At 47.5% G+C, this 11686-nt stretch overlaps 1 protein-coding gene across 2 annotated transcripts in view; it reads left to right on the top strand.

The window, feature by feature from the left end:
- sowah (sosondowah) overlaps positions 1-10843 on the top strand; it is a 134990-nt gene extending 124147 nt beyond the window's left edge. For both annotated transcript variants that reach the window (XM_067347736.1, XM_067347735.1), the window contains one exon: positions 10745-10843. The gene's annotated coding sequence lies outside the window, so the exon portion shown is untranslated. The remainder of the gene's footprint in view (positions 1-10744) is intronic.
- The last annotated feature ends 843 nt before the right edge of the window (positions 10844-11686 follow it).

The following is an 11686-nucleotide window of genomic DNA, read 5'->3' on the forward strand; positions in this document are numbered from 1 at the left end:
AATGCAATTTTTCGCGCACAGTGGAATTTATAACATCAGAAATCAAGTTGAAATTTTCACATCATGTAACCTTGTATTTCCATATATATATATTAACTTTTAATTCAATCGAATTTTCTACCCATATAAAATTTTAAAATATTCGCAAAATTTTATTTGGTCATTAAAAGAGAAGAGTATTATTAAATCCGATATGAAATTTTATTAAATCGAATGCCTTTCACGCACATAAAAGCACGTACGGTAATGGAGATGGCCGCAACATGAACGATATTGGAATTTCACGCACGCCTGCACGGCAGCGAGGTAATTGCGTTAAACGACGCGGATGCGTATGCGACTTCTGGTGCCTATTTCTGTGTCAGCTCGTATACACGCCGCGTAAAATAATGGAATTCTCATCGCGCTCTCTCGCTGGTAACAACGACAAAGGAAAAACGGCGCGCTCGATTCCCTCCCATTATGCGTCATCATTGTCAACTATACGTCGCCATCGATGCGCCGTCGTTATCACCGTCGTCATCTCGATCGCCGACAGAAAACCGAACGGCCGCTGACTAACAATGCACTCGCGTGACTCACGCGCGCCATATTAATGCGACGAATTCTGGAGTTCCGGGGAACTTTAGTTTCCAAGGGATTCGACTCTCGGTTTTCTCGTTTCCACGCGTTCTCCACTCCGGCAGTCCCGGTTCCTTTTTACATTCACGCGTCGATCGCGCGAGTTTCTGCCCTCCCAAGTTGTATTTCCGAAAAGCGACGAGCGTGCGAGACCGTGAATATTAATGGCTGCTGACTCAACTCTTTCGCTAGTTAATGAGAAACATCAGTGTGCCGCAGAAACATCTGCTGAAATTTTCCTGGATTCATACAGGTTTTTTAATTGTAATTATTTAATCAGTGTTAACTTATATACTTATATATTCTTGAAGAAGTTCGCAAATATCGGCTTCCTCGAAATCGGTTAAGATACATCCCGTCCTTCGTGAGTTGTTTTTCCGATGTCGGCAAAATTTATTCGATCCACCTTTCTCATTTTAATATACCGGCGTTACATATCGCGACCGATCTCGATACCTTAGAACGCGTTCGCGAAAGAAACACCGGGAATCCTTCGTCGGTATGTCCTCGCGCGCGGCCTCGCAAACATATTCTATTTCCGAGAATTATGTAGGCGTTAATATGCAATCTCGCGAGCGAGATACGCATACCTGTGGCTAAAGACGTTTCACGTGGGAAAGATTCTCATTCAAGCGCGATGCGCGCTTCCTATATGGCTCGATCGAACCTGAGGGCCCGGACGCATCGCGGTAATTTAATTGACGCGCGCTGAAATTGCCACAAAAAAGTTCATCTCTTCCTTTAATGCTCCCTTTCCTTTCCCAGCCAGAGCGATCCAGCGCGTTTCCCACACTTTACGCGAACGCATACTGATTCGCCCGTAATTAATAACTCATCATCCGCAAGAAAAACTTCGTTACATACTTCGATCTGCCTCGAGACAATTATTAGAAATAAAATAACGGAAGAGTTCGGGAAAAGGGATTACATGACCTACTAAATTCCTAGACAAATCGTCTTACAAACTGTCCAGCGGGCAACTATTCGAGAAGCTTGGCGCCGTCGACGATTTAGACGGTCGTCGAAGAAACTGATCCTGTAACTTCCACAAAGGCGTAACGGAAGGGAAGTTTGCCGGTCGTTATGTCTGAAAGGAGACTGGCACGAGTGAGTCGCGCAATCGGATTAGCATCAAAGTATCGTCTGGTTTCTGTACTCCTTCGGACCGTTTCGGATTCCCGGCGGATCCACTTTTCGTCAGGTATAATAGGTATTTACTTGCGGTTCGAGGGTCGAGTGGCGTTTAAAATGAGCCCGATTATGTTGTTCCCATTGTCGGCGGTTTTCCAGTAGCGATACACTATTGTGATCCGGCGCCATCCGTTTCATACGAATAAATGCTAACATATCTCGTATTCTTACAAGCTACCGTTCGGCATCGATTTTTCTTTCTCATCGCATCACCTGGCCGATTCAACCGGCTGGAAAACCTGTCTTTTCAAACGCGCTGGTCTTCTAATTTATCTTCTCGGTAATGACGAAAGCTCGTCTCGTCACGAGGAAACGGCCGGCGTCTTCCTGCGCGTCTTCCGTAGCCGAAATCCAATTTGCATGCAACGCAGGTAGAATGGACGAGATAATTGGTACACAGTAGGGATTACAGATCCGCGCCAAGACAATGGATATATACATCCAACTCGGCAGTGATATTGATATAGTGCGCGCAAGAGTCCCCACCAAATTTGTGCGCCGCTTAGTATCAGATTGTACTGCCGTTGAAAATCAAGAAGTATCGACAAATTAGATTTAACCGATTAGATGAATTGCAGAATCTTGGAGTACAATTGATTTTTTATCTTAGATTTTTTTAACTGCGAATAATAACGATCTTTCATGTCTACGAGAAAGAATTACAAAGGTAAAAGTTTAGACATTAAAATATGAGCAAATTCCCTGGAAAATATAAGGATAGAGCGAAGTTTCCTTCCTTGCAAAAAAAAAACAAAAATAAACTTGGAAATTGGAATGCGACTTGTCGGAAAAGAAATTCTCCGGAGAGATTCGCGTCGTGACAGCAACTTTCTCAAGATTGATTGGTCGGAGTAAATCATTTGGATCTCCTAAGAGCGTCCCCCGCGATTATAGTACGACGAGAAGAAGAAGGAGAAGAGGAGGATAAGAAAAGGAAGAAGCAGATGGTGAAGAGGGAGAGGCCGAAAAGAAGAGGAGGAACGCTCACATAAATACGTACGCAACGCAAACAAAAACCCCACAAAGGACCGCTCTCGTGGCAGATACGATCTCGCGGCATGCAGATACGAGCATACTAATCTCTCCGAGTGGTCTCTCCGAGGAAACGGCGTCCTTTTATTGTATCCATCTATGAAATATATTGGTGTCCACCCACACATCCGGGACGCAGTGGAATGATTCAATATGATTCCGGCCGTAAGAATTTATGGGTGTTTCTCGCCGTGCGCAGAATTGTTTAAATTCGCCAACAATAAAATTGCAAACAGAGCTGCAAAAGAAGAAATTGAATACAGCTGCGCGTACAAATGGAAATAAACAAATTTATCATTCTTATCGATAATATTAAATAACAGAATCGGGAAAATGACGAAAATCGCGGTAAATGACGCATTGTTCAAAATCAATATTTTGTTATACAATTCCATTACACATTTGTACAGCCGAGAGAGGCTTCGATTGCAAATTTCCATGTCCGCGGCCTGATACAAGACATAAGCAAGCGGGCCCTCTCCGTCGGATTCGCGCGGCAGCAGGCGGCAATTTCAATTTCGAGACGCCAATCCAATCATGTAAATCAAGGGTGGCATTATTAGTGGCGGCAATCGAACTCGGCTAGGCCAATAGTAGTAGTAGTAGTAGTAGTAGCGGAGGAGAGCAGTAGGTGGAGGATACTGAGACAGAGTCGAAGGTGGAAGGGTTCTCCCGATCCCGAACGAAGGGAGCAGCGACGTCCAACTAATCCTAGGTTTACCTAATCGCCTACTCCCTTCGTCCCGAACGCGGTTCGGCAATTCCGCTCGTTCGCAAAGCGGCTTACCCTTTCACCCCTTCCGCCGCTCTCTTACCGGCGCAGCCGAGTGCTTCTGTGTCTCCATCCACGGGTCCCGCAAATTGCTCGAACCGGAATCGATTTTCTAGAGATTCATCGATCGCTCGACAATGCGCAAACCACGTATTCGAACAATGGAATAGTTAAGGGATCAAATAAAATTAATTTCGAATAGTGTAAGTTATTTTACAGAAACACGCTCTTAGTTCGTTTTTAAAATTCAAAAGAATAGCGATGACATATTTACAAATCTTGGAAAAAACTGCGCAAGACATTGCACAATTGTGTGTACTTGATTTAAATTATTAATAGAACCGAGCTTACTTCAACGATTCGATAATCCTCACAAATTCCGAAGAGATCCATACATCTTCGGTGGAGGAAAACGGAAGGTAAGCGCCTATACGAAATATAATCGACACACGACCGATAATTCCTGACGGTGGATGGGGGCGGGATGGGTACGATCGAACGAAAGCGTAAGCCGCGTAATCCTCCGTGAAATACCGTGTTGGATCGAGACGACCGAGAACTTTGCCGTACGCCCGAGGACATCGAGGGACATCGATTATTCGCGGGAAACCGCCCCCGTTAATCGTTTAAACTCCGCTGCAGGTGAATGTATGCATGCAGCGCCCGCGCCCGCGGCAGGTATCCGTGGAATCTCGTGATTCACGAAACCACGAGGGATCCCGTGGGAGGCGCGCTGAATATCGATATCCCGTGCCGTAAGAGTTTGGGAATCGCATCGCCGAAGTATCGATGGATGAAACATGCGTTTTATCGGCGATAAACCCGGCGCGTCGAGGCTTAACAGATGTTCGCGACGCGATTCGGAAATTCCACGCTGCTAACGCAAGCGCTAAATGATTGTTTATTCACGAATTTGATTATTTTTTCATTCTACAAAGCGAAGAGACGCGTATTTTTAACTATTCCTTTTAATTACAGGAAGAAAGAGAATTCTGTAATTGATAGTAATAGATTGGCGCGAATTTTTCGAAAGTCGTATAGGGGATATCCTGCGACCTGAAAATAGACCAGCTTTTAACCAGAACATTGTGCTCTCTTCAGTCTCCAACAGAACAAATCCACGACGTCCGGTCTCCCACGGTCACACGTGTAAGACGCGGTTGCGACACGGACGTTCGCCCGCTAGACGAGCGGCTAGCGAAATCGTTGACTACTGATGCTCATCGGACCGAATCAATGGTTCGCGAGGTAATGGATGTTGCTGATGGCAATGTCTTGTCGCGTCGCGGCTCGTCGACGCCACCTGCGTTAGCAGAGGAACTTGCAGAAGCACACTTGGCGCGGATTTACTCGGCACTTCTCCTCGATGACTTTAAATTCCTGTCGTTTTGTAAAGCAATAGACGTATCATGAGCCGCTTGCTTTCTCTCGGCTAAAGTTATTTCAATTTCGAGATACTCTCTGATATGAACGATTAATCACCGCTATTGTTGAAATTTTCATCAAGTAGATAGATTAATTGAGAACCTCGGCTTAATTAGGAACGAATTTGGCATTAAGCGAACGAATTACGACCTAATTATTCTCGCTTTTATTGCGCTTTAATTGCGCTTGCATTTCATCGTAGATGTGTAATGTAACGCGCGTTTCCACAAAAATTAATATTCAGTACCGCAAGGTAGTAATCTGCGAGAGAATTAAAGACTCGGTAGCCGGGATAGAGATCTTCGTGCAGTCACAGCTCGTTTGAGCGAATGCCTCAAGTGATTTCAGTTACACTTCGTTTGCGCGATCCGCCGGCGGCTCTTATTATTTCCTTGTACGAGGGAGCGGTTTTTCAATTGTACCGCCGTAGCGATGGATCGCAATTGCGGGCCCGATGGCAACGGATAACATTGTGATCGTCAATCCACAGCACCGTACAGGATCCGCGATGATAAGTCAGCTAGTTGCGCGGGGAGTTTACATAATTACGAATGTTCCGCGATCGAACATGCAATACTTCTCGAATGCAACATTCCCCGCTCCTTCACCACATCATACACGATTCAACATAATACAATTTGCGATATATAATACAATTCGAACATGGAGATCATTAATTAAATTAGTACACGAAAACTGAAAGTATGATTCGCTAATTTGCATGAGGTACGCGCGAATTTTATTCCCTGCGTCGTGAATCGCTGGCGAAAATAATGCACACGGGCTTTGGAAATATTTGCGCAAATTTATTTTCTAATAGATCTTCCACTCGGACGCCTTCGTTGGCTCCCGGGGTCGTGTTTACCCGGCGTGGAGGTGGAATTACGAGCGAAAAGAACGGGAGATAGCGAAATAAATCACGAACCACGGCTCTTCCACGTTATGCTAATGACACCTCCTGCATCCTGTGTATCCTTCGCGCAAGACGCGAAAGTTCAGGCCGGCACGCCACGCGGGCGGCGTCGTTCTTCTTTTTACGGGACTCTGGGTAACACACCTCCTTGACGCAATTGCAGGAAATAAAACACTCTCCCTCGACATTTCTCTACATTCAACGGCCGGGCAACGGTGCGAATCTTTCGCGTGGCGTCGGCAAAATCGGCGCGGATAACAAAAGATCACACGCAACTTCAATAGTGATTTGAACGAAATGCATTCGCAAATATTTTTGGTGAATCAATAATATTGTGAGGTAGAAAAGGAGAAAAACATGGTTTCTGTCAGTTCAATCAGCTGTCCAACATGGTTCGTCACGTCACGCGTTATCTCTTCACGATCCATTCGACGTTGTTTGTCAATGTTTTTATACGATCGTCATCGCGTGCGTATTCATCGCGTATGAAGGTTCCCTGCTCGTCACGTCGCAATGTCGCGGTGATCACGAATTCATGACTAATGCTGGCAATCGGGCAGTCCGGCCGATACGCACGTCAGGCACGAGTAAAAGCAACAGGACTGATCAACAGGCGAAGACACGCGCCATCGAGCACGCGCCGATAGATCTGACATCTCGACGCCCGACGCCATACACGTGACCGGAGGCTCGTTACCCGGCCATCCTCCTCTTCCACCTCCTCCACCACCCCGTGGTCTCTTCCCGTCGGAAGACACGCGCCCGACGTCTCCCCCGATTTCCCAGAATCGACCTTCGGAAGATCGAATCGTGCCGCGTCGCTGAATCCGGACGACCCACCGCGAGCGTCCACGGGAGTTTCGTGGATCGGTCGGCGAACCGGCTTCTCTCTCTCTCTCTCTCTCTCTTCCTGTCTTTCCCGGCCGGATGTCGAGATGGATGGCGGAGTTAAGGAGCGCGGACCGAGATGGTGAAATCTGTTAATGCTTGTAACCCCCGTGGCAGCGGCATCTCCGCGCGCGATTATCTGTGGCACGGAACGATCGATGCTCGATGAGAGGTGCGGACCCTCCTAAACGGACCTAATTGCCATCTCTTCACCAACGCAGCTTCGCCCCGAGTATCAATGGACGAAATCCTGAATACTACGGCAATTTTATGTCTAATATTTAATTTATATTTTATATTTTTCTCACATTCAATTGCAATGTTATCGGTGCAATAAAGATCGAGCCAATTAACGCGCTCAGAGGCCGTAGTCTTATAATACTCACCACGAATACCGGCGCGTCAGGAACGAGTCAGACCCCGGGCGAGATCTCTGCATCTCGAAATCCCATCTTAATAACGAAATCGCGCCGCCGCTCCCAGCAGGCTTGCCGTCGGCAGGCGGCAACCCGCGGCTCTTTTTCTCTCTCTTTCTCTCTTTTTCTCGGCTTGACGCGACGCGGCGGGAAAGGAAAAATTTGGGCCATGGAAGCGCGCTTAAGGAGAACTTCCTCGCATACCAGGCGGCAGCGGCGTGAGGGTCCCACGGGAGAGGAGAGACCCGGGAGCGGCGGGGAAGGAAACCGGGCGACGCCGCCGCGCCGCAACGGCCACTAAATATTGTGTTCGCGCAGAGAATACAGCTCTCGGGACACGTGTAAGCGGGGCCGCGGGATTCCGTATGAGCAGATCGGCCCGCCGATTATACGCTAATTCAACGCAAATTCCTTCCCGGAGATATCTGTATCGCTCGCATACATCAGCGGAGGCCCCGCGGTAGCTGCTGCCGTTGCTGCCGACGTTGCTGCTACCCGCTCTCTGCTCCCGCTGCCGTTGTTGTTGCTGCTGCTGCTGCCGCCGCCGCCGTCGCTGCTCCCGGTACCCTTCCCTCCCCGACCCGCCCGCGGTCTCCCAGGCTTAATCAGTATCCACGGGAAGACAACTATATAGCCGCGGCTTACGTAGTTTCGCGCACATGTGGCGTGCATACGTCGCGGAGACGTTCGGTCCCACGGAAGGAGGACCGATGATAGACCGAGAAGGAAATCTCGCTCGCTACCAAGTGTTTTACGAGATCGGACTTTCTTGATTTTTCTTCACGGCGATGTCTGTTTTTAGACCCATGACACTTATAACGAAAATGCGGCACCTAATTAGATCAGATAAAAAAAATGCTTCTTATTAACTTTCCTGCCTATTCTGTTTTTGTCATACCGAGCTGCAGCAGTGACACTATCAAGTATTTACACATTGTACGGCTCTGGCTATTATAACCGTCATGCCCGATGGTCATCTGAGATGGAATCGTGTTAGCGTCACGATGCGGTTACACAGTCGCACATTAATTAAGACTCTAATTAGTGTAAGAATTAGATATACATATGTATGCCACTAACAATTAATATGAAAACGAAGAAGAGTTAAAAATTCAAAAGCCCGCTATTGCGGATTTCTTTCTCGCCGGTCTATTTAACGCGTCGGGTCTTCGCGCGAGAACGCGTTTACAAAAGGATCAATCGACGTCATTTCGATCGCGCGCTTTCTCACGCGACTACGCCCGGCTCGCTCTGAAGAAAGTCACGTCGCGCTGGCTGGAAAAGAAGCAGGCTACCGTATGCCCGCGGTATGTACCCTATACTGCGACCGAAGGTCCGGGGCAGAGGACCGAAGATATATCACGTTGTCGGCCGACATACCATTCTTTTGCGGCGTGGCGCGGCGCGGCGCGCGGCCGACACCGCGCGCCAGCAGCATTCACAAATTAAGGAGCGCCAAAGTCCACGGCGGCGCGGCGTAGGTATGGCGCTATCGCGCTTCATAAAACTTCGTTAGCACGCCGGGGGAAGTAGACGCGTCCGCGCCCGAGCCCCCTCCGGCCTCTTTCCCCTTCCGGCCCCCGGGTATATCCACATAAGCGCTGATGGCCCCGCGAGACCACCGTAAAAATTCATTTTGCACCTCGGCCGTGTAATTCAGTCGGATTCTTGCATCTTCACCAGCCGGACCAGCGGAGCGTATTAGATGGACCATGTCGGCGCACTTCGCAGTTAATGACTCCGCTCGGCCTGCCGGCGCAACGCGCTATGCGCGGTACGCTTAATAATTGTACTGCGACAGCGCGTCCTTAATTATTCGTTCATACGCGAGTGAATTCCGTACTCTATTTTTCAAAATCCATAAAAAATATAGAAATAACGTTAGTAATAGCGGGCCACGCGTCTCGGTGAAAGAAGATTTCGATTTATTTCGAAAATTTAAATCTCACTTTCGATATTTTTCGTCTTTGCTGTAAATGTATTATTTACGATTCAATAATCTCATAAAACTCGTACCTCTCCGATGTCACTAGCGCCACGTGGCGACGTAATATCACGCCAGTGTCGTGTACGTCTCGATGCATCGTCCGTTAATTTGCCGCGGAGACCGCGCATATAAAATGAGAGAGTCGCACAAGATGTACCTACGCCCTCATACAGAGACATACAGCGGCGCCACGTGTGGCAACGTACACGTTCATCTCACATACGGGCTTTTGCGCGTGGTTCTCGTCATTAGGTAGCCTCGTTAGAATGAGCTTTTTTCCCCGTTCGCTAATGAGGCGGTTCGCGACTTGCATTTCGCCGTCATGCAGAGGGTAGCCAACGTACGCGACAGCCGGCTCGGGGGCAGCTTCTGTGACGCCCCCGCGCGAATCTGGAGACTGACACTATTTTTAATCCTACGCGAGAGAGACGCGGACTTGATGGAATTAAAACGCATGTCCTGCTACGAAAGCTTGCTTATTCTGACGCCTCTACGCGAAAAACGTGTCCCTTTTAGGGGCGCACCCCTGAATCGGGGTTCGCGAGAATGTCGCGTTAATAGTTGACGTCGCACGGTGGTTTGATGATTAATTCTGCCCGTTAATTCCAGCCGCTGGATTAGAGTTCATACAGTCACAGTTGGATGTATATACGTTTGATAACTAGATATACAGACAAATTAATGCCATTGTGATTAAGCAACTGTGACGTTCTCTCGTGGTATTATTAATTGTAACATGTTACAAATGAGAGCATGCGTTTTTCATAAAAATAGTTTTGGAGATGTAAATTGTGTACAACTAATTCTCATTCATTAAAAATTTCTCCGATCTTACTCATTTACGTCATAACACATTTTTATTGTGTCTATTATTCTTATTGAATTATTGGCGAAATAAATTGCTACTCTCATTATTTATGTGCCACTTCGATAGTATTTATTTTAAAAGATATTTATGCGACTATCCACTATTTTTCACCGCGATCGGACGAAGAATTTCTCTCTCCGGCTTACCGAAATTTTCGCGTGTCTAAATGGAAATAATTCAAGCTCGATTTTTTTGCTCTTTCCGGCTTTCCTCGAGCCGCGCTGATTCCTCGCTCCGGCTGTAATCGACTGCCAGCCGGGATCTTCCTCTCTCGAGTACGCTGCGACGCGGGCGACGGTCCCCATTCATCCAGCTCGTCTCGGTTGACAGCCGACCGTTGCCGTCGCTTAATTCGCGAATATTTCACCGACGCGTCATCCTGAAAATACGCTACAGCTGCTCGCGTCGTGTCTACAATCGGCCCACCTTCGGCACACTCCCGACGAAAAATCCGCAGTCGGGCCATAAATCTCGACACTGTGATACATTTTTACTTATCACGTTCCCATCGCGCGCGAGTTTTCTCGTGGTCGCATAACTCGCGCGGTAATCCCGTTCCGCCATCCCCGACGCACGATTTAAACGACCGACGAGCGAATTATCACCCCGCCTTTCTTCGTGCGTGTTGCAGACGGCTTTACACTGGGGCGCCAAACACGGCGACGAGAACATCATTAAATTAATAGCGGGCACCTACAGGGACTACAACAAGAGTATCAATGAGACCACGGTGAGTATTCGTCTTCTCAGATCGCTAAATAAAATATTGCTCATAAAACCAGAGTTGTAGGCGGTATGAGATGTAAGAGTAGTAGTACATATAAAATATTGAATCGATTCATCGATCTTACATTACAGTCTGCAAACATGAATGTAGGATTAAAGATAAACTTATTTTTTTCTTTTTTTGCATCTTCTCTAATCTTTTCTATTTTTCTGTTTTCGATCACTGGATGTCACCGTCGGATGATGCAGAATGGGGTAACTGTCTTACTTTTAATTACACTTCTTTTTTTAAGCTATGAAATTGCAATCAGCGAGATTATTATGCATTATTCACACATCGAGATAACGCTAGTCATTCTATGTCCCACGTCGATGACTTTTTCATCGAGATTAAGACGAAGTGTACCATATTTGTATTCGGATAACATCGAGAGCGGGTACTCGCGGCGGCCTTTGTCACGATCGCGTATAATTTGCCGGGCGTACAGAGAGCGGGATCGGTTTAGGGAGCGAGTCGTTGTAAGAGGTAGAACAAACGAAGAGTCAGTCCGCGTAGCAGGAAGGAAGGCAGGAAGGAAAGGGAAAAGAGAGAGACAGGCGAGGAGCGTACAGAAAAGCCCGCAGATAGGATCGGATGTGTGTGGTCCCGCTGCTTTGCTCTTTATAAGACTTATATAAGCCGGGAGTGCTTCACGACGAGAGACGGCGAACGGAAGCCGAGTACTTACGGGGAAGGAAGAGGGAAAATGGGGTCCTTGCTCGTTAGCGGCTCGCGACAAACTCTGTCGCGGGCTTCGCATTATACTGGACAAAATTTATTTTGATTTTTTGCAACGGAGGCATTGCA

Source organism: Linepithema humile, chromosome 1 (genome assembly GCF_040581485.1).
Source record: "Linepithema humile isolate Giens D197 chromosome 1, Lhum_UNIL_v1.0, whole genome shotgun sequence".
Taxonomy (NCBI): domain Eukaryota; kingdom Metazoa; phylum Arthropoda; class Insecta; order Hymenoptera; family Formicidae; genus Linepithema; species Linepithema humile.